This window comes from Anabrus simplex, chromosome 5 (assembly GCF_040414725.1).
Source record: "Anabrus simplex isolate iqAnaSimp1 chromosome 5, ASM4041472v1, whole genome shotgun sequence".
NCBI lineage: Eukaryota > Metazoa > Arthropoda > Insecta > Orthoptera > Tettigoniidae > Anabrus > Anabrus simplex.
Window position 1 is genome coordinate 71146702 of NC_090269.1, and position 25378 is coordinate 71172079.

Sequence of the window (25378 nt, forward strand, 5' to 3'; positions counted from 1 at the left end):
TAGATCGATCTAGCTTGCTGTTTGACGTTAAACTAACACAAGTAATTCTTTAAAATATGTATCCTAGAAATGTTAGGTACCTTTGGTTTCTTATTGTTTGTAAGTTGCTAATCTGATACACTCGTCTTTGAAATAACAATACTGTAATACTAATACTAATGGAATCGGTTTTTTTAAACCCAGTAGGTCGAGAATTGTTACTTGTGGGAAAATAAGACAACAATAATTAATTACGTATATAACTGTTTTGCTTGCCATTTTCAAAGGTTTTATGAACATTTAATAAGAAGCGCGTTATGGAATGCCGCAGTTTGTGGTCAGAATTCATCCATTCTGACGTCAACATGCCACCTGTCTGGTAAAAATCTGTCCATATGTTCACTTCTTTTATCCTGCAGTTCTTGATGTAAAGCCTGGTATTGTATCGTAAAGCGCAATGTACTTTTAATCTCAGTTTTTTTCTATATAGAACGGTTGTCTTGTGAGCTCATAGGTTAGTCTCGAAGGAGCGTTTTTGCAAGGCAGAGAACGTTTCAAATATACATGGCCTTCACTCTTTCTAGTGTGGCTAGGTTGTCCTTCAGCAGGCGTTCCAAGATCATTTCTACGGCGTATGTCGTCATGGGCTCTGTCAGTACGTAGACTTTATCTCTCAGCGGAATGTAAGTTATTAGAAACGCTCTGCCATCTGTTGAATATATTTGGAAGCTGGGAGAGGTTAGAGAATCAAAGAGCATCTAGTAGAGAATAGTATTCTTCCGTGATTAGAGGAAGTGTGTACTATCTGGCTTGACAAGTAGTACTCAAACATGGCAGCATGCTATAACATTACTAAGGATGAAAGTCACATATATCAGAATATTAATGAATGTGCTAGTCGCTTAGCAACAATTTGCCTGCAATTATTGGAGTGATTTGATTTTACTATTACTTAAAGTTGGTTGAACTTAGAGACCTATCAATGTCTCATGATTCACCGGTAGGTAATTTCGGAGAGAATCAAAAAGTGAAGCGAATCGTTCCAGTAGAAGGGACGGACGGACTTGCCAAAGCTGTTTATAGTAAACTCTTTTAATACATAAATTTACACATCTTTTTGTCTTGTATCTTTTTTCCGATACCATGAAAAATAGCGGAAATATCAGCGGCGGTCTCGTGAAATATAAAATCAACCATGAGCTGTTATGGAACTCTAGCGAGAACTGCAATGCAGATCATTCCGGCAACAGTTTCAGAGCTTGTAGATCTGTCTGTACATTTTTATTTTTTAACTGAAATGTCTTGGTTTTTATGAACGAACATATCAAATCAAAAACCAGCAATAATGCAAAGGAGATGATACTGCGAATAGGTAGAGAGAGCCAGGAAGGGAGTACGTCACGACAAGCCGCTGACAGGCAGAGGCTGTCCTCTTACTTTCCTTAGAATCTCAGACAAAACATGAGAGGTCCAGACAAATTTAATCATGCCTGTACTAAGTGACTTCCTCGCCAACGACCGGTTCTGTAGCTAGCCTAAAATACTAAGAAAGATGGGGAAGAGAGGTCCACCTATACAATACCTGTTAAATAAAGTCTAATTATCTTTACTATTATTATTGGTCTTCGCGTTTCCACACACTAGCATAGAAGCATCAGGGGACATTCACTTTATAGGGAAATGACGGATCACTCTACCTTGATCGGAAGGCCAGTTACTCATTATTCAGTTTGTGAATGTCCCATTTGAACAACACATTAAATTGCTAGTAGTATGCCTTAGCTTCCAAGCGTAATTTGTGAAGCAACACATCAACAACTTATATGTCAAACACCTAATATAAACACTAATACAAGGCTTATAAAAATATCAAAAGACATTGTAGTATCTACGTAATACTGGAAGAAGCTCTTGGTTGTTATTTTAATTTTCTTTATAATTGTGATTGTTTTCATTCTAATGTACTTTTTTACTTCAAGACTTTCTTCCTAACGAGGTTAAGGTACCCTATTTAATTCCAGATGTATATATAAACAACTACAACTCCACTACGACTCATATGTGCTCATAAGCGTATTTTATAAACAAGAATAAGACATGCCAATTCCAGTGTACTATTGGTGATTATATTGCATGTAACATTATCTTTTTTCCCCATCTTGTAATTAGGCTGAAAATGACCCAAATAACAGGGTCTTAACTACCCCCCACATTTAATAAGGATAATTAGACTATTTCGCTGGTATTCAATAGGTGGAACTTCATTCCCCCTCTTTGTCAGTGATCGTTCGTCAATACGAACCACAATGAAACTTATTACTTATGAATAGTCTAAAATAGCTTGTCTTACATTTATGTAGTTCCTACATATCTTCTTTCACAGAACACCCTGCATAGGACGAAATTTTAATTTTCTCCCGTTTGACAAACTTGAGTTCTCAAGCAGATAAGTAGCTGGACAGAAAGAGGAGACACAGATTCAGGTAGCTCTTAATTTTCTACGTATTCACATATTCTTCACATGATATCAAATCCTAGTCTTCCTTTCCTTGAACTCTCAGATCTTATGCTGTTATAGACTGATGATGATGATGATGATGATGATTGTTGTTCAAAGGGGCCTAACATCGAGGTCATCGGCCCCTAATGGTACGAAATGAGACGAAATGGAATGACAAATTAAAAGTCTAAAATTCTCCACTGACCAGAATTCAAAGCGTGAGAACGAAGAATGAATGGATGGATATGAATTTAACACAATCAGTGGATGCGACCCGCAATGCCTTACATTCTCACAAACTGACGTAAAAGAATAGGATTACTGACCAAGGGACTGCTGCTATAGCATAACACTGAAACGGTGATGCTTGCCTCATAACGGCACTCATCGCTAGGAAAGTAGAACCATGGTATTTGTCATAATGCGGTACTAATCAAAAGTAGCAGAGACTTGCGTTATTCCACACATTATGGTACTACTCACAGGTTATGAAATTCGACAAATAATACAGACCTATGTTTTTCTCAATTTGCGGCGCCATTTACAGGCAACGCAAACCTATGGTGTTCATCACATAAGAGTACTAACTACAGGGACCTTCCCCTATCCCGTGGTGTTCCTCATATAGTGGGTACTAATCACAGGCAAGGCAGAATCATGGTAGCTATCATCCCATGGTCCTGTCCATATGGTGGTACTAATCACAGGTACTGCAAAAGCCGACCGCACGGTGCTCCTGTGTGCTACTAATGACAAACCTATTTGGTACCTAATATAGTGGTACTACGCGCAAGTAAAAGCGACCCATGATGCTCTCCGCGTGGTGGTACTAATCACAAGTAGTTTCATGGTTCGAAGACAATCATCCCTTGGTCGCCCCCTTTAGTCGCCTCTTACGACAGGCAGGGGATACCGTGGGTGTATTCTTCGTCGGCATCCTCCACCCACAGGGGGTTGTGTGTTTGGTCCGCGAGAGGTACTTTATTTCCCTCAAGTCCGCCGACAAGCCGGTTATCACCCCCCTATCCGCCACCTGGGACGCGCCACGTGGGAGTATCACCTCTCCCCCTGCTACGCCAGCGTAGTAGGTTCGTGGCTGTTATAAACTGACTTACTAACATTATGGTAGAGAAACTGGAAGTTATACTGTCCCAAGCAATTTAAAACTCAGTGAAATACTGCTCAAGTTCCGGACTCGCTAAAAATAATGTGAGACTAGAGTCTCCAGGTAAGTAAGTATATGTCGTGGTTCTTATCCTACCTGCTTTTATCACCATTGTGAGCTAGAGTGTGCTGAGCTATGTCCCCATAAAAAGAGTACAGTGAGATGTAATAAGAATGTTTAAATGCACAAAGCACGAAAGTGGTGAACTTGTATGTTGCACGAAACGGCTTAATGGACTTCTTCTTCAAGTTTACTGCAAATTCAAAAACGTTCTTACGTAACAGATAATATAAATCGCCTTAGAAAATACACATATTAATCGTTAATTTCGTTCGAGTATATATAATACATTCGGCGTAGCCATATTCAAATAACCTATCCCGTGATATCACCGAAGGTGAGCAACACTGAGCATGGTCACCACTTGGATGGGTATCCCGTATGCTGTTGGGTAGGAGAGTGGAAACGAACTAACAATCGTGCCGCAAGTAATTGCCTGACAGGGGTACTGACATAGTTACCAACGTCAGGATTTTGATGAAGCACTTTGATTTCCCTTTTTTATGTTTGTTATACATCGCCATGGATTAGTTTTCAAACTCGCCACCCATGCTTGAATATACTGACCCGCAAAACAAGCTTCTTAAAAACAGCCTGTACAAGCATCATCGATATACAAGCATTGCGGGGCAGTATTTTATAACTAGTAGGTAATTCCAGATCGCCAAAGCACCACGATATTCCGATGTTCTAATCCTGATAATCACAATATTTTCTGTAAATATAAATTCACCAATCCGCCCTCTAGGCACATGCGGAAATTATACCAGGACAGCTCTACAGTTCGAAACATGATGATATTTCACAATTACAGTGAGACAGATTACATTGATCAACAATGGTTTTCTAAAAGAATCCATTCTTTTTTGAAATTATCTTTAAATATTACAGTACTAGCTGACGTACCTGCGCTTCGCTACAAATTTCTAAATTGTATACAGAATTCTACGTGAAGTCGTGTACACGTTGTGAGTAAGATTTTAGTATTTTATAGTAAATTGCATAGCTCTTAGCGTTACCCTAGAAATAAGATGGGGAGATCACCACACTTCGTTTCTTATGTGAAGACAGGGTTAGGTAGTTTTCATTGTAATGACAGACCTCCTTGCCAACTGCTAATGTCAATCGAGTTAGAGAGTTTTCATTATAACGACAGATACTCGCTTTCCACCTACCTGTCTACATCCTCAGAAAGACTGTCTATGTGGTATTCCAAAAGTTTAAAAATATATTCCAAATGACAGAAAACCAACATAGCGTCAATATTAACGCATTAAGGCGTGATTTATTACGTATCTGTGGAAGTAAATATTCAAACGAACACACATTAATGATTGATACTGTTTCATTTTTGGAATGTACGGTATAATTGGCCTGTGTATAGATATCATGTAAAAGGGTTCACCAAAGAACAGAATGTTTTCACGATATATCGATAACATTTGTCGTAACAACTTGGCGAATATTAAGAATCAGGATTAACTGTTTAGGCAGGGTTTTCACTTTTAATGGTCCCAGACATACATTTTCTTATGACTTGCTTCAAATTTTATTTCTCTGCACGGCCCCCTGAAGATAAATAAAATTGTAACAATAAGTAGCCTATATGTTAACCAAAGGTTCCAGTTGAGCTCGACCCGTACGGTAGTTTTTACGTGAAAGAAAACAAGACCAGGTGGCCAAGGATAAAGCATGTGCCTAAACACAGCAAAATATTTTTTCTAGAAAACTATTGAGATATGAAAAAATTCATTTAAATACTTTTCCTGGAAACTGGATTTCAAGTACATTTAGTGTGTGCCATTATTCAATAGCAGAGGTGCTCAGCTGGGCGCTCGCTGAGGCTAGCCCAGTGCGGCCGGGCTTGTCTGACGAAAATGTGGGCAGCTTACGTTGCAAGCATGCGTCACAGTGAAGGGAGAGAGTTGACAACCTTTGCAGGGGAGTGAGGGAGCATTGACGTTCGATTGTGATTACGAAGCTCCACTACTCAGAAAAATGTTGATTGGGGTACATTATTTAAAATTAAACTTCATAATCGCAACAAAAATTGACATTTTAAAGATATTCCGGTTTGATTTACACTGCGCTGGATATAAACTGTCTGATTTATTTTCTTATACTTAATCATTTAAAGAAAACCGACACGTTGTAATTTTTGTGTTACAATTTATAAAACGTACAAGGTGCGATTTACAATTCCTTGGATTGGAATGACAGTATTTCCAATTTTTAAAATGTAACATTCCTGTTATACATTAAGCAAAAGGTAATACAATTACACAATGCAACAATTATTTTACACAGTGTTGTAGTGTTGTGTTACTTTCCCTGTTCACAGAATTTCTGAAAATAGTATTTATACATACAATTTAACAGGCGTTCGATGATAACAGCTAGCCTCTAAATGGCGATAGAGTGTTTCATCACGAGTGAGGTCATAGATATTTACTATCCATGATTGAAGTACAACAACAATTGAAATGTATTACCAGATAGATGTACAGCATGCCTTGAAATGAATAACTCCACTAATTTTATTACCGGTAAGCATGATTGGACTGTTGGTGAGTTTAAAATGCAATAGTGAAAATTGTAATTCATTACGTACATTATAAAAATACTTCAGGTTGTTGGCCTAACTCTTTATTGTATCCGGTCAAAATACGTAAACTGCAATGAACATTAATAGCTTATATATTACAACGTAAGTTGAAAATTACGTGGATTTCTGCCCTGATTCTTAAATTATTTTCTGTCACCATTTCAAACTCGGGTATCACCGCAATGATCGAGAGTGACCGGGAGAAACTTAGCCCAACCTTCACGGCCTGTGACGTAGCCACAACGTCACTGTGGTTGAATGGCATACGCTCATCGCCTACCTGCCCTCCCACTTACAGTGCTGGGCGCCCGCGGGACGGAATGCCCAACGTGAGCACCTCTGTTCTGTATCATTAACCAATTAGGCAGCGTATTCAAATTTAAGAGTCCCAAGCGAACGTTTTTCTCTGACTTCCTGCACATGTTATTTCGCTACATACCCCACTGGAAAGAAAGAGTGATAGTAAGTAGACCGAGCTGGATAGCTGCAGTCGGTTAAGTGCGGCCAGTGTCCAGTATTCTGGAGATAGTGGGTTCGAACCCCACTGTCGGCAGCCCTGAAAATGGTTTTCCGTGGTTTCCCATTTTCACACCAGGCAAATGCTGGGGCTGTATCTTAATTAAGGCCACGGTCACTTCCTTCCAACTCCAAGCCCCTTCCTGTCCCATCGTCGCCATAAGACCTATCTGTGTCGGTGCGACGTAAAGCAAGTAGCGATAGTAAGTAGCCTTTGAGCTCTAGCAGTCGAGTAGTTTTTACGCGAAAAATCACGGACAGATAAACATACTAACTTTCATATTTATTAGTGCCGCCATTCTTTCCTTCAATCACAATTCTCGCGAAGACCCTTTGATATTCCGGGATGATACTTAGCCTACATTACCCAGATTGATATTAGCTTTCAAATGGTGAAAGGAATTTCAAAATAGGTCCAGTAGTTCACGATATTACGTGCTACATACAAACTCACAGTCTGTCTTCTGAAATTAGCGTAGATATCATCGAAAGTTTGAACGCTAAGTCTTCAATAAAAATGTAATATGCTCAACGTAACTTTGGAAAAGTTCTAGAGATTGTGAGCATCTCTGACCAGGACAGCTCGCGTATGGTATGTCGTCTTGAACATCTAGTCGAAAATACCTCATGCTTGTTAATATATATGAATATTGTTTTTTCAATTTGGATGTACTCGTATGCTTCATCTATAATGAAGTAAAATATAGAGAATGGTTTTTTTTTTCAAATCTTCCTCCGCTCGGAGGCTGCCTGAGACAAAGAATACGCATAAATCATTCCATTAAAATAAAACAATTTAAGTAAATTTTGTGCCAGTCTGGCGAATATAAGTGGTGTCTGAGTATCAAAAGAGAACCCCTGAGTGCTTTCAGCCCCTCTTTGGAACTTATGCTGAATTGTTCATCAGCTCTATCGTCCCTCTCGCAGCGATCATGAGACCCCTAACTTCTACGTTGTCCAGCTCGTATTTATTAATATAATACAGCACTGTATGCGTGTAGATAGACTTCTTTCACTTCCTCGCCTGGTTGGTCAGAGTGCGTTTGAAATCTTACTGTGGGGTCTAATATACATCCTCTGTGCCCTTTAATGGCGATCATGTCTACCCTTCTCGTGATGTCATTTACTCCGATGCCATAGACTTCCTCATGCACTTGAAATAATTCTTTCTCACGGAGCGTCTGTGTTATGAACGGCCTGATGTTGTGATGTCCAGTGTTTGGAAGAGCTCCACTGAAGGGACAGTCTCACTGCATCTTCTGCAGCAGTTACCATCAAGGGAGCTTCCCGGTACAACTCTTATAGGCGCAACATTATACGCCATTTTCAGCGCGTCTCTCCACTCCGTGCTAGAAAGACCATCGTGCTTTCTATCCCAGCGGTTTGCAGGAGGGTACGACTTGTACAGACACACTCTCTGACCTCTGCTTCTCAACTGGTACCAATTCTCAAATTCAGATTCTCGTAATTTATTTCTGAGTTTCTTTATGTCATATTCAGCGTGCCTGTTCTTCATTTACTCATTTTTATCATTTACGTATAGCTCAGTTAAGCATCTGTTAATTTCCTCATCTAGACTTCTAGTGGCTTCAATATATTGATACCCCGTCCAGCTCCATGGCTAAATGGTTAGCGTGCTGGCCTTTAATCTAGAGGGACCGGGTTTGATTTCTGATTGGGTCGTAGATTTTAACCTTCGTTGGTTAATTCCAATGGCTCGGGGTCTGGGTGTGTGTGCCGTCTTCATCATTAGAATTCATCCTCACAGAAGCGCTGATCGCCTACACGGCGTCAACTCTAAAGACCTGCACCAGGCCTCTCTGGAGGCCACACGCCATTATTATTGATTCCCCTCCTGTTTCAGAATGTATCAGCTGTTTATATGCTGAAGCAATGCTTTACAGCTTGCCCCAAAAGCACCTAACCCTATGTACCGTTTATTTGAGAAAATCATAGAATTCGGAGTGTCAGTAGTCTATATAATATGATCACATAAAATATAGTAGGACCTGCGTAGGTACTACGTAAAATCAGCATAAAAATACTTGGATTTATCTGAGAGAGAAACAAATATTCCAGTCTAAGACTGATTATCACCACAAGCTCTACTTCTAGGTTTTAAAAGCATTATAACACAAGGGAATGGCAGACTAGCTTTGTTAAGCAAAGATTTGCAATGTAAGAATCGGCAACAGTTTCAATCACTACTTGAGGAAAGGGGTGAAATTATCCCGATGAAAAGTGGAATCGAAAACATCAACATTTTGTTGTCTGGATTTCAAGTAATACGTTTTAAAATGTGGCTGCTATAACCATCCAGCTGCACACTTCCTTTTTTAAGTGCTGTGTATTTTGCATGTTGAACAGGTAGCTGTTAGCTATCATACAACACCCCCCCCCCTATGGCACTGCACCCTTGAAGGGCCTTGGCCTACCAAGCGACCGCTGGTCAGCCCCGAGGCCTGCAGATTGCAAGGTGTGTCGTATGGTCAGCACAACGAATCCCCTCAGCCGTTATTTTTGGATTTCTAGACCGCGGCCGCTATCTCACCATCAGATAGCTCCTAAATTATAATCACGTAGTCTGAGTGGACCTCGAAACAGCCCTCAGATCCAGGTAAAAATCCCTGACCTGGCCGGGAATCGAACCCGGGGTCTCCGGATAAGAGGCAGGCACGCTACCCCTACACCACGAGGCCGGCGTTAGCTATCATAAAATTTATCAATTACCGGTACTTTACCAGTTTCACAAAATTTCGCTTCCCTAAGTAACAATTAAACATACTAATTGTTTAATTAACTCAAGATAAATATCAAATGATCAAATATATCAGAAAGAGATATTATGAAACTCAGGTTAGAAGTTACTGTAATACCTGTTATTTAGTATTGAATACAAGTGTGCATACTTGGATTCCATTTCTGCGTCTAATGGGCACATACGAGTTCTGAAAATGTTGCATAAAACGTCATGAGTTATTGTGAATAAGTATCGTATTTCTGCACGACAACATCAGGCCACACTTAGCCCAGCCCCGTATGTTAGTTGATATTGTGGTACCATTGGGAATAACTGGAATATCCCAACCCTGACCTGACACCGACCACTATCCACCGTTTCGCGTCATTTGAGAAGCATCTACAGTAGAAGAAGATTATGAAAATGATAGTGAAATTCAGAGCCACTATGTCGAGAGGTTAGCTTCTTGATCCTCATTCCTTCAGTGCTGAGATGGATGCCTAAATATATTGTTGGAACAAATGCTTAGATAATTATGCCAGTTCTTCTGTTATATGTCCAGACAAAATTTACGCAAAGACTAGGCGGCTTGATTTAATTTTGCCCGCAATAGTGCAAGAACACTTGGTGATATAATTTTCTCACAGAGATCCAAAAACGAGGGATTTTTCGAAAAGAATATGAAATTGCTAAATGAGTTATTTCCTTTTTCGCAGAGAAATAATATTTTATATTTATTAAAATCTTTAAAGAAATCTATATGATCAGTCTGGAATCAAGAAGTCACTAGACATATGAAGCCTGCAAAGCTGTATCTGGAGACTTGCATGAAGGTAACCTGTAATCTGTAACAGTGAATGAATACTTGGTGATCGAATATTCGAAGTGATACAAAGAAAATTTCTGTCTAGAAAGCTAAAAATATGAAATCACAGAAAAAGTTGTTGACACTGTCACAAAGAATTACTTTCCACAATCACGAGACGACAGTTAACCATTATCCTTCTTCATTATTCTTCATCAACGTGTAAACAATTTTGTAAGGACATAAAAATATTGCGCTTACCAAAATTAAATTCACAAAATAATTGTTTCATTTGTCAGTGGGTCACAACTTTATATGGTAGGAAATCAAATTCATGTACAAAAATAATGCATTTAAGGAAATATTTCGCTGAAATGCAGTTTCTTCCTTATAGTCGAAGTAATATTTCCTTTAACGATTCCTTCTTTATACGAAGAGTCAGAAAAAATAATTATATCATCGTCCATCAAATGTCAAATGGTCACATTAAAGGACAATAAATAAATTCGTTAGTATTTCAACTGATACTATGCTACTTATAAAATGATATCAGCCAGAGTGTGAAGGAATTTTGATATGACGTCTACTCGTCAGTTCCATGTTGACAGGTACATGGATATATTCTACCTGTATTCTGTATTTGAACCTATGGAGTCAGTTATAACAAGTCAACAAAGACTGCACCCAGATTTCTATCCGGTGTAACCACAAATTTCTTTTTACACAGAATCACAACTGTTTAACCCATGCAACCTTCATCATTTAAAAAATACTGAAATATATAAAACCAAAACAAACCCCATGGCGCACCAGCCCCGAAGGGCCATGGCCTACCTAGCGACCGCTGCTCAGCCCGAAGGCCTGCAGATTACGAGGTGTCGTGTTGTCAGCACGACGAATCCTCTCGGCCATTATTCTTGATTTTCTAGACCGGACTGAAGTATATACTCTACATAAATATTCTCTAACATTTACCTTCCTGAAGAGTACGCCAGAGATTGAGAACACGCATACTTGTATTTCTCAGTCAGTAAGCTGATTATTTCTTAGAACACTTTTTTAATTATTCCTACTTTTTAAATCCTTGCAGCTGAATAATAAGTTTAATAATGCTTTAGATTCAAACATAATGAATAATGTGCAGTAATACCGTCAAGGTCCTCACTATGCATCTTTACGTGCGTACTGATGTTGTGTAAATATCTGCAATGAGAAGTCCCACTTTTTTAATCAATGAATTGCATTGGCAATATTATTTACCAACTTTGTGTCTTCCGTGAAATCCAGTAGTTCATGTAAAAACAACTTGTTCAAAGCCTGATATTTCCGATCATTGACTATGGTTCAGTTGTATATGACGATTTATCTGGAAATTTCAACATCAAATTAAAAAGCCTGCAAAACGCATGTGTTCGTTATGTTTCGAATGCAAGGCGTGACCAAACACATAACCCCTATTGCATACAAATGCATTGGTAAAAACTTACGAATTCTGGAGACTTCAATAGATGTTACTGCGCATAAAGTTATAAAAATGAAGATCCCGTTTTATCTGTATAATATACTTGAAACTGTGGAGTCAATTATAACAAGCCAACGAAGACTGCACCCATATTTCTATCCAGTGTACCATAAATCTTCTGTTTACACAGAATCACGCGTGTTTAACCTATGTAACCTTCACCATTTAAAAAATACTTAAAGATATACTCTATCTAAATAGTCCCTAACATTTTCCTTACTGAAGAGAACGCAAGAGATTGAGAACATGCATACTTGTATTTCTAAGTCACAAAGCTGATTATATCTTAGAACACTGTTTAACTATTCCGTTTTTTAATTCTTGTAGCTGAATCATAAGTTTAATAATTCTTTACTTTCAAACATAATAAATAATACAATGTTTTAATTGAAGTCGAGATGGTATCGGTACAGGCACAAGCCTGATATCCATGTCTTATAGTTTAATTAAGTTAATGCTATATTAATTTAGCTAGAGTATGCATTCTTAGACTTGTGCATTGTTTTATGTCGATGATGCATAAAGGGACTTTCCAGCCATATTAGCATGTCAGCTCTCAATAAATGCAATCGAACTTGATAAATATTCAGCTCGAATTAGCACATTGCTAAATAAAGCCCGTCTACGTTCAGTAAGGTTGATCAGAAACCACTATTATTAACGTATGCCAGATTCAGAGTACAGTATATGTTTATTGACTACGTCTCATACTCACCAGCGTTTGAAGTAGTTAAGGTCGTAATAATGAAAGAAGCATTCTGATATTTCTTAGAGGGAGGTCCGTTTACTACCTGCCTGGGGGGTGGGGGGTGGGGTTGCCATGGAAACGTGGGCAGGTCCACTGCGGTTGATATGGAGATAAGTCTGCTGGCCAGGTCGTGTTGATTGGAGTTGCCAAACCTCTCACTTCTGAGTCGTGTACAATAGAACCCAACGGTCTGAACAAACAAACAAAGGAGCCAAAAGCGAGTGGAGAGAGAATGGAATGCAGCAATGTGGCAACACCGTGAATTGCCACATGCAATGCTCCTCCCTCCGGCCCTATCTGTCAAAATGCTTCTTTCAATATTACGGGTATAGAAATATGCGAATCCTACCTTTATATGCACTCACAACTGCACAGGTCAATTACGTTTTCTTAATCGGCTTCTGAGGACACTCACCTGAAATAAAAAAATAGAATGTTTTAGAACCAATTTCAGGGATAATTTCAAAATATTCAGTCAATAAGAAGTAAGCAAAATATAAAATATTTATAACCGTGAAATGTACAGTGGAAGATCTAAGATAATGAAGCAGTAACTGAGGCAAATGTAACTTCCGTGTCCATCCCGAGTGTAGTTCTTCCTCAACCTGCTCCACCTTCTACAGTGTATTGTCAAGGAGAGACAGCAATTCCAGCCTTTACGCACAAGGGATATACCTGCCACCAATGATCACAAGGCGAGCAGTTCGGGCCGCATAGCCAGTATGGTAGAGTTCGGGAGACGGTGGGTTCTAACACCAACATCGGCAGTCCTGAAGTATTCAGTGGTTTCCCATTTCCAAAACTGGTAAATATTGGGGGGAGTACATGATTGGTACCTTCCAAGTCCTAGGTTTTCACCGTCGTCGCCGGACGTGACGTTACAGTGACGTTGAAAATTAGCAAAAAATTATAAAACCGGTACAAATGGGAAAGAGATCAATGGAGATAAGTATGGTAGTTAATACATTCCCTCCTTTTGTTTCATACAATTAGCGCAGGTAACTCGAAAATGAAACTTAAAATATATGAAAAGTTTAACGTAGCTAAGAGAAAATTAGGGGAAGGGAATAAAACGAGGTGATGTGCCATCAGTAAACTGAAAGTGACGGCCCGAAGGGGAAAGCTGAGCTGAGATTAAATGTTGACGGAAGATGGATTGTACAGGCCACCCCGACACCGTACAAGCGCTACGTGAAGTGTGATGGCATCAGACAGGCGGACCGTCATGGCTTGTTCTACTAGCCTGATAGAAGGGACTTAAATAGGGCAAGAGATGTTGCCGATTATCCTTTCACGGAGAAATGGTGGTCTCTAGGGCGTTGTCTCGTCATTGTTATCTGACTAACGTAGAGAAGGATGGGAAGAGGATCTGGACGCTATGGGGATTTTTATTGATAATATCTACAACTTTTACGACATTCTTCTTGTTGTTTGGGGGTTATCTCAATAATAAACCATGAAAAGGTAGGAATGGAATACGTGACATGAATACAGAGATATAATATTGCTCACTAAATAAGTTAGTACGTCTAACGTCTCCCTTCAGTTCCGAATGAACTTAATAATAATGTTATTGGCTCTACGTCCCACTAACTACTTTTACCGTTTCCGGAGATGCCGAGGTGCCGAAATTTAGTCCCGCAGGAATTCTTAAACGTGCCAATAAATCTACTGCCAATAGGCTGACGTAATTGAGCACCTTCAAACAGGGATCGAACCTGCCACGTTGGGAACAGAAGTCCAGCGCCTCTACCGTCTGAGCCACTCAGTTCGACCAGAAGGAACTTACCGCATATTGCTTCTTTACAGGCACTCTGCTTATGAGTGGTGTTTTTTCTGTTTGTTCTTAAAGGAATTATTTTGTCGTATAGTAAGCCTATGATAGACACGTCTCTCCATTTCATGCACTGACAGTTAATGCGATATTGACGTCTATGTCAGGGTTTTCGTCTTTCGATATCCTTGATATTTAAAACCTTCAATTTATCTAATCGGGCGTTTCTGCAGGTACATGCTGTTTTGTTTAGGAGTGTTGGTAAAGTTACAACATATGTACTCAGTCTTCTTCCTGGGAGAAAGAACATGACAAGTGAATAAAGAAAAAAAAATACTTCCGGCGGGAAGTAAACATTATGGATACGTAGGACGGTTGAACCCATAACAAGACTGATAATGGTATAGGTAAATAATCAAGAGAAGTACAGTGAAAGCAATTAAAAACAACTCTACGAGTCTACGATAACGATTACCAATCTCGCTAGATGAATTAACTTTTAAAATTAAGACCGAATAAATGGCAAAGTTATCTTACAGCTCATGAAAGCACTTGAAAGAGTACTTTCTGTAATCTCGGCACTTGATGGGGTAGAGTGGTTAGCTCTACGCCCGGCAACTTTTGCCCTCAGGACCTAACTTGGTACTCATTTTTGGTGTAGGCTGAGTGAACCTCACAGCAATGTGCACCTCCGGAAGTAAACATGATTTTCCTTAAATTTCTCGAACTTCCTGATAGGGAATCGAATCCCCCATCTTCCGGACGATCCGAGCACGCCATTAATTCCTCGGCCAGCTAGCTCGTAATAAAGACTGAATACTAATAAATATAAAACAACGCGATAATATTTTACGAGCTTGACGAAAGTGAAGCAGATGAACAAGAAGAAGAAACAAGTTGTACTGCAAAAGAGACACCCTTCCTAGGGCCAAGGACTGATACTACACCAAGGCGGCTGTTTTGGAAGAAAAAGTATTTCCAGGAAAAGCCACATCCGGTGCCTAATGATTACACCAATATTCAGGTAAGATTATTTGCATTATCGACTGACTATTTTATAAAAATGTCCTCTAGCCGGGCTGAGTGGCTCAGACGTTTGAGGCGCTGGCCTTCTGACCCCAACGTGGCAGGTTCGATCCTGGCTCAGTCCGGTGGTATTTGAAGGTGCTCAAATGCGCCAGACTCGTGTCGGTAGATTTACTGGCACGTAAAAGAACTACTGCGGGACTAAATTCATGCACTTCGGCGTCTCCAAAAATCGTAAAAGAGTAGTCAGTGGGACGTAAAGCAAATAGAATTATTATTATTATTATTATTATTATTATTATTATTATTATTATTATTATTATTATTATTATTATTATTATATGTTGAATTTTCTCCCTTCATTTTCAGAATCCGTCTAATGAAAGAACGCATTTGTAGTACCATGAAGATTATTTTGATGACGACTTCTTCAATTTGGCTGCAGAGAAGACTAACATGTATTCCGTGGTAAAAACGTGGAAGTCCATCAATACAAACCCACAGGAATTAAATAATTTTCTTGGTATTAATTTACTAATGGGTTACATTCGCTATCCCAGGTTGTCCATGTACTGGCAGGAAGGTATTCAGCTGAAACTCATTTCAGAATGCATGTCGCGAGACAGATTTTTATTACTGCGTAAACATCTACATGTAGTCGATACTGTAAATAAACCCAATGATGCTGACTCGAATGCACTTTGCAAAGTGCAACCAGTAATTCAAAAAGTGCGTGATGTGTGCTTACAACTTCCTCGGGGAAATGGTAGTTATTCAATTGATGAACAAATGATTTCTTTCTTAGGGAGGTGTAAACTTAAGCAGTATGTGAAAAATAAGCCACGCCCAGTTGGTCTAAAGAACTTTGTTTTGAGGTATATCAGGGTCAGTCAACTCCTCTAGTTAATAGAGAACTTGGTCTTGGTCCAGCAGTTATTATGAGGCTTGTTTCTTCTCTACCTCAAGAAAGTTTTGTATGTTTTGACAGGTACTTTACAACTATTCCACTGCTACAGGTACTTTCAGAAAACGAGATTGAGGGAACAGGAAAGGTCATGAAGAACAGGGTTCGAGATATTAGAACTGTCACATAAAAAGATGAATAGGGGTGAAAGCAATGAATATGTCAGAAGCGATGAGAAGATTGTTGTAACAGAGTGGATGGACAACCAAAAAGTGGTAATAGCTTCCACGTGTGCTGGGAAGCATCCAGAGCTGCATGTGAGAAGATGGTCCAAGGCTGAAAAAAGACATGTTGAAGTGGATTGTCCATCTGTTGTCTGTAAATACAACCAGTGTATGGGTGGGGTTGATATTTGCAACCAGCAGATGGAGTGTTATCGAACATGGTTCAGAACCAGAAAATCGACAGTGAAAGTAATTCTTCACTTTCTAGATCTATCAACGGTAAATAGCTGGATGCTAATCGGGAAAATGCTCTGGTTAATAAGAGAAGCAACAGAGAGATCAAAGATCTCCTGAAATTTAGAATGTCGATAGCTGAAGCGAGGTTGGCCACCCCTGCTAGGAAAAAACAGAACTGAGGATGATGGAAATAGAGGAATTGAAGAAGTTGAAAATGGTATGCCCGAACCACCTAAGAAGATTTAGAGATCTTCTCCGATAACTGGGGTTGACAAGCGATACGACGGATATGACCACTGGCCTGTTGTAGATGACATACATTCATCGAGAATTTGTCGCCTAGAAAGTTGGTGTAAGCGCACGAAATTACGCTGTGAGAAATGTGATGTATATTTGTGCTTATCTAAGGACAAATGTTTCTAGTTATTTCATGTCAAGCCTAGATCATAGATATTTCAAACATTATGCCTGTCAATTTTTGTATTATCGAGAGAGAGAGAGAGAGAGAGAGAGAGAGAGAGAATGTGTGTATATGTATGTGTTTAAAAAAATACGTAAAAGAGGGACAAAGTAAATGAATGTTATCATTAAGGTGTATATGAATGCAAACTAGTAAAATGTCGCAGAAAAAGTATCAGTAAAAGCCTAACCCCCAACATCTTGGGGGTCCATTTTCTTCAAAACCGTGTACACAATATTTGTTTAAACTATTTTTTCCAACTTCAGGAGACTTGTCTAGTCTAATATAAGGCACCTACTTTTAAAAATCGTGAAGAAAATCCTTCAGGGTGGAAAGGGTTATTTTTAGTGATTTACCGTCACACTAACACATTGAATGATCCCGACGTTGCAAGGAGGGAAAAGGGATAGGACTCGGAAGGCAGCAACCATGGCCTTAATTAAGGTACAGTTCGAGAATTAGCCTGGTGTGAGAATGGGGAACTACGGAAAACCATTTTGAGGTCTGCCGACGGTGGGACTCGAATTCACCATCTCCAAGGTTGATAATTATTGATTGCGTTGCAGTAATTAATGTGATGGAGTACTAAACTTCAATGGAATAACTCATAAATTTTGGGTGAATTTCTATGTTTATACGTTGTCATTTAGTTACGCTATATCTCATGGAATAATTTAAGTTATTTTCCGAAAATTTCGTGTTCATATCTTTACGATTGCTTTGATTTATTACGTTACATTACTCGTATGTCATTATTAACTGAGAATTATTTATTTACTTTAGCGTACTTCGAACGTATTAGTATTAGCACATGACATTGTATAAGTTCTTCGAAGGTACACTACCTACAGTATAGACATAATGTTTGTTGGGGGGGGGGGGTGTCCACAGCGTTTCTATCCGCATGAGAATTGTATTATACGTTGATAATAATTAAGTCATATAAAATATCAATTAAGAATAACGTATATAGAATGAAGTCTGATAAAATAATAAATGCAAAGAACATGCATGAATTTCGAAGTGTCTACGTTGTAATTGGGTTCTTTCTTTCATAGACAGTTTTAATAATCGGAATAGGTTATAGACATTGGATCTTAGTATAGTATATGCACCATATACTTCTTTTGGTAACTATATTTTTAAAACTAGAAACATGTAACCTTCTTCTTCTTCTTCTTCTTCTTCTTCTTCTTTTTCCTTGTCTACCGACGCGCGGGTCACCTACGGGAGTCACATCAAAAGATCCGCAACTGGCGAGCCGAACTTGTCCTCGGATACTCCCGGCACTAAAAGCCATACGCCATTTCATTTCATCTGATCTACTGAGCTCGGTTGTGTGAATTTTACTGTCATCCGAAAGATTAATAGTCGAGGTGTGACAATAAGCCAAATTACTGTAGAATCTGAATTGCTGTGCACCGACTGTGAACTCCAAAAAATAATGTTATTGATATTTAACTAATATCTTCATTTTATAAAAAAATGTCCGCTTTAACACAAATTTGGAGGTATGCGACGATGAATACCGTATTATGAAGACCTTCGGCTATCAACGTAGAGACACTAGTAGAATTAGTACCATTGTGTAGATTCTAACACAACTCTGAGCGGACTCCTGCCTGGAAGAATCAAGTTCAACATTTAAATAAATGTAGAATACTTAACCGTAAACATACTAGTGTTTCGCCCCAGCGTGGCACTGGACTAGTTAGTTCGACACTAGACGGCTAGTACACCGTATGTGACTCCGCTATTATTATAACAAAGTCGCCATTCCTGCGCAGTAACGCCGTCTCTCCAGCCAGGGAGATTTATTTCGGGGAAGGAGATGTTCGGAGAAGGTGAGAGGGTTGACATCCGTGGCCTTTGCTAGGAACAGTCTCAGCATTCGCCATAGTGCAGGAAATGGAAAACATCGGAAAACCATTCTCAGGACAGCCGACCGTAGAGACCCGCCCCTCTGCATCAGCCGTGGCCACTTGTAGGCCTAAATCTACTCTGCATTCGCTGCAAGCTATCCTGCCATAAGCCCTATGCAGTACCGATGTACTAGTGGAGATATGTCTGTCCAATTATTTCATTAGGCTTTCATCATCAACAATTAAGTTCCCATACGGAAAATTCAATTTATTGCTTCCGATTGAGAATACTAAATAAATTCAGGTTTCCCTGAAGTCTGCGTGGGGTTTTAATAATGTTATTGGCTTTATGTCCCACTAACTAATTTTACGGTTTTTGGAGACGCCGAGGTGCCGGAATTTAGCCCCGCAGGAGTTCTTTTACGTGTCACAAATTTACCGACACAAGGCTGACGTATCTGAACACCTTCAAATACCACCGTACTGAGCCAAGATCGAACCTGCCAAGTTGGTGTCAGAAGGCCAGCGCCTCAACAGTCTGAGCCACTCAGCCTTGCATAAACAAATATTTCTCGCCTGACCCTTTAATATATTGTTGTCCCATACACACTTACGTAATAATCTTGTTCAGGGCGATTTGGTCGTGCGATTAGGGTCGCGCAGCTTTGAGCTTCAATTGGGAGATAGTGGATTCGAACACCACTGTCGCCAGCCCTGAAGATGGTTTTCCGTGGTTTTCCATCTTCATACCAGGAATATTCCGGGGCTGTACCTTAATTAAGGCCACGTCCGCTTCGTTCCCACTCCTTGCACTATCCTCTCCGATTATCGCCATAAGACCTATCTGTGTCGGAGCGACGTAAAGCGAATTTAAAAAGAGAAAAATCTTGTATACTTCTATAATGTTAGGAAATTAACTAGCAGTACATTGGGCAATTTGCGGATAATATTACCATTTAAACACTTTCTAAATGCATATAAGCACACCATTTTATTGGTGAAATGTTAGTAACTGGTCAAGAAATCTTCTCCTTGTGCTATTGGCATGGTGTTGATGAAATAGACATAAGAATTCTCCTTTTGCTATCAGCTAAGTGTTGGTGTACTTTTCAAGAAATATCCTCCTCCTGTTGCTTTTCCCACACGCTGGTGAGTTTTAGGGTACAAACTATGTCATATATGTGGACTAAATCCCTGTTTCGTGACTGGATGCCCTTCCTGATGGCAATCCTATGTGGAGGAGTCTATTCACTATTGCGTGTTTCTCTGCTGGTTGACAATGTGCTTAGTTCTGCGTATGTGTGTGAAGAGATGTGAACTGACACGAGCCGATGATTTTTATATATGATGATTTTGATGATGCTTGTTGTTTAAAGGGGCATAACATCTAGGTCATCGGCCACTAATGGTACGAAATGTAATGACAATTCAAAATTCCAAAATTCATCAAGTGACCACAGTTCGAAACTTGATGTTATGGAACAAATGGAAGAGTATGAATTTAAAATAGTCAGCGGATCCAACTCACAATACTGAAAGTTAAAAATAATTCGAAATCAGTCCAGTCACTAGAATTCAAAAACACGACGATGAACAATGATTATGGACTCCCCAGAAACTAACTTAAAATAATGATATATACTGACCAATCGGTTACTTCCAAAGTGCAATCCTGAAACGATTATGTTTGTTGTCTAAATGGGTCCAAATTCCAGATCAACGGCTCCTCATAATGGTACTTATCGCTAGTAAAGTCGAAGGCCATGGTATTTCTCATGCAGCGGTACTAATCACAATTAACGTAGACTCACATTGTGGTGCTACTCACAGGTAATGTACTACGTACAGGTAACGCAGACATGTGGTGTTCCTCACATAATGGTGCCACTCTTATGCAACTCACGCCCATGGTCTTCCTCACATAGTGGTACTAATCACAGGCAATGCCTAGACTCGTGGTGTTTCACGAAACGCGGATCCATGATGCCCATAACCAGATGCTGAGACACTCCAGCGAGTGTAGTCTTTTTTATCTCCTTGGGGTGCTCCAACCAAACCTGACAGAGAGGAGCCTCCGTCATAGTGGCGGATACTATACACGTGTTCTCTCAAGCCATAATGATCCATCCAGAGACCCATGGTATTCCTCACTTAGTGGTACTAATCGCAAGAAAAGTCGACCCATGGTATTCCTCACATAGTGGTACTAATCACAGGTATAGTTCAAAATTCAGCAACCTTTTGCCTTCCCTTTCAGTCGCTTGTTGCGACAGGAAGGAGATACCGTGGGTGTAATCTTCGTCTGCGCCCCCCACACAATTAATTAATTAATTAATTAATTAATGTTATTTGCTTTGCGTCCCACTAACTACTTTTTAAGGTCTTCGGATACGCCGAGGTGCCGGAATTTAGTCCCGCAGGAGTTCTTTTACGTGCCAGTAAATCTACCGACACGGGGCTGTCGTATTTGAGCACCTTCAAATACCACCGGACTGAGCCAGGATCGAACCTGCCAAGTTGGGGTTAGAAGGCCAGCGCCTTAACCGTCTGAGCCACTCAGCCCGGCGGGCCCCCCACCCAAAGGAGTGTGTGTGTTTGGTGCGCGACAGCTAGACCTATTTTATTTCGCTCAAGTCTGCCGGAAAGACTATTAGAACTCCCCTGACCACCACCTGGGATGCGCTACGTGGGTGTATCATCTCTCCCCCTGCTACGGCAGCGTAGTAGGTTCGTGACACAGGAGCCGGAGAAATTGACCAAATGTAGCTAAAATCCTCAACCCGGTAAAGAATCGTACCCAGAACCCTTTGAACCGAACGCCGCGACGCTGATCGTTCAGTCAAAGAAACGGATACAAATTTCCAAGAAACGTCGGTCTGAGCAGCGGTCGCTTGGTAGGCCAAGGCCCTTCAAGGGCTGTAGTGCCATGGGATTTTCCATATGTACAGCTCCCTTCCGGTCGTGCTTACACTCGGAGACTAGCTTTCGTATTTTGTGTCAGGAAATATATACTCATACATTTCTCTTCCTCTAAAACAGTGCTACTTATATGACCTGCACTTGTGGAGTGACAAGAACATACATGTGAACTTCGTGCATGTTAACTCATCGCGGCAAGTTTACTCGCTGCAGCGAGGTGCAGGTAAATTTATATTAGCACAATGACCAAATGAATTTTGCGTATTTTCATCATATTTTACTTTATAAAGGTCGGTTTTATTCAGTAATTAAAAACTTTGACTTAATTAAATTAAGTGTAATGTTTACTCTATATTATGGAAATATAATATGAAGGCCTGTGTTTAAATTAACAAATGGCTGTAATAAACAAATACATAGTTAGATATCAACAATATTATTCCCTTCTCAAAAAATAACCTCCGTCTATTTGTAATCATAATACAGTTACAAGAAAAACACAATTATTTGTCGTGTATGCCCTACATTATAATAACCTATGTTATTGAGTGCAATGTACTGGAGGGGAAAAACGGGAGGGCAGAGACGTCTGGACAAATGATCACACAAAATGTCTGAAGTTAGAAAATATTCCCAAAATTATCTTTCCTTTCCTTTTTCTTTCTATTTTCAATGAAACAACAAAAAATTTACAATGAATACGGTATTACAAAGCTAAACCTTTAGAGCTTGATAATTAACAGGGGAGGAGGAGCTAACATTTTACAAGACTTGTCGGTCTTAGACACAGCATAAGTTGATCGTTGGTATGTGTATAGCAAGACTAGTTACTCTTTTACATAATCTTTGGTACAAATAATCTTCTGTGCAGATATCTTTGTTACAAGAAAATATTTCATTTAACCCAAGAAGCTGAAGCTTCTTTAGCAGTTCAAGAATACAAAGTAGACGAGATAGAACTCCTAAAATTTTATTACCAATGGCCATTATGGCCATGACTTCACATTTCCATGAAGTGCACTCCGAAGGGAAAGCTAAACCTATTTAGAATGACAAACGCTGACCTTGGTCCAGGGAGAAGCAATAACAATATAGAGATCAGAATGATCTAGAACACAGGAGTAGGTCATACTACATATTCCATATTGTAAATTGTTGTGGTGCCGGTAATTGAATCCCGCGCGTAGCGCGGTTTGTATCCACTTTTCACTGGCAGAGCGGACCAGGCGACCAGCTAACACACCACGTCACCGCTGGAGACCCTACATATGCGAGGTGGCCGGGAGAGAGCGACGCCCATCTTAAGCACCCACCATGCACAGTCGACAACTCCTAATACACTAACTCGCCAGCCAAGCATGAATCCCCCCAAGAACCAACGCCTTGTTGACCTTCCTCCCAAATACACATTCGTCTTTCCCTACTCTAATCAATAATTAATTATTCTGACAGTTAAGCAATATTGGAAGTGGTCACCCACTGGATAGGTGACCTTTTTCCTGCTCCATTTTTCACTGGCCCTGAGCCATCATGAATTAACTCTACCCACTCCCAGTAACGGGAAATTATGAACTCCCTGGACTCTAATCAGAGACTCAGGCCTCCTTTCACACACTCCGGGGTGCAGGTCATATTCTGGCCAGTTCGATTTTCTTAAAGGTATCATCATCCCTCAAAACCATTCTGTTCCAACCCCCAAATTGCCTAAAGCAGCACTCAAGGCCCACAAGGCCGAAGGGCTAATATGCTCAAATGGATCTGGGCTCCGCCCACATATCCGTTGAGACGCGTGGTCTAATAAATAACGCCGTCAGTCGTCCAACGGTTAGCTACTCCTTACTTCAGAAGTGCAGAGGATGCTCTGTATAAGCAGCTTACTGAACAAGTGGACTGAAGCTAACTCGTGAGGTTTATATCTCTGGACTCGCTGACATCTCTCCAAACTTTACATTCTCAAGTCTTTAGCACTTGAATGAGCACTTCGACGTTGCAAGTCAGTTGATATGCATCATTTCTCCCTCATTGAGTCTTCATTTAGTTTGTGTACTGCCAGCGTGTAAATATTTAGTATATTTAAAGTGTTGTAGTAATTTGTTTATGTGCCATAACCATTCATTCTATGAAAAAACTTCAGCAGAAGCTGGACTTTGATTTTAATGTTCAAGTGACACATATTTCGCAATACTGTACCATTGCAATTCTCCTGTAATAAAATTTTGTTTCGTGTGTATGAAATAACTCTTAATACACAACATAACTTAACTAAAATAAAACCCTACATTTAAAACTAAGATAATCGAGCAACACACTAACTGTTGCATGCTAGGGGAGAACGGTGATATCTTCCCGTCGCCACTCGCAATAGAGTTCACCAGTTAGAGAAGTGAATCTGCCTACCTTACATATTACCCCAGTCCGTCCCCAGCCTGATGTGAGGAAAACCTCACTTGTCGTAAACTAAACAAGGATTCAGGTCAAAGATTAGAAGTATTTGTAGCGACGAGCTGGGCGCTGACAGATTGATCAGAATGGAATAGATATTGGTGGCAACTTAGAAACAAAAATAATTAAGCCTGTAAGTGTAACACCACCAATATGTGCAATACTCTACTAATTCTCATACATTTGAAGTCACCCGGTGGCCCTCAAAGTCAAAGGTAGCGGCATCTTTTAATAAACACTAAAATCAAGTTTTCTTCATTCATTTCAGTCTGTCTCCGCGAGACTTCATCATTTTCGGGCATTAGAACTGTTGCTTACCACTACAGAGAGGGCATGCTACTGTTACAACCTAGATGATTTGAGCACACAGTATTATCGGATAAATACCAGTCATCATTGAAGAGAGTTCCTACGCACCTACTGGAACCTTTCCGACCGCCACATGAAAGGTAACTACTGTATTTGTGAGATAGGCAACGCTGCTCTGCAACCATTTCCTATTTTCTTAAATAAACAGCTCCACCTGGAACCATGGTACAATTACACCATTACTTAAGTTTTCATATGAATGCTAGAGCTAGCGTCTGCTCGGAAACCGAGTTGCATATGTATATGAAACGTAGCCTTGATTGCTAGATTGCATGGTATGGGGACAGGCGGGCGTAACAACTGCTGTGTGTTGAGTGAGGCATGTTGCTTGATTTGAACATGGTTGTTATAAGTCAGGGCCTCTCAAACGCCCAAACTCTCACGCGTGCAGAGCGAGGTGCATAGGCTCTGTGCACTGTGCATCGGTACGCTTCGCCTCAACTCGGCTTGACTCGAATGGTGTAGTGTGCTGAGAGCGACGAAGCGTTTGGTGGTAGACGACGTGTTTATCAGTGAAATAG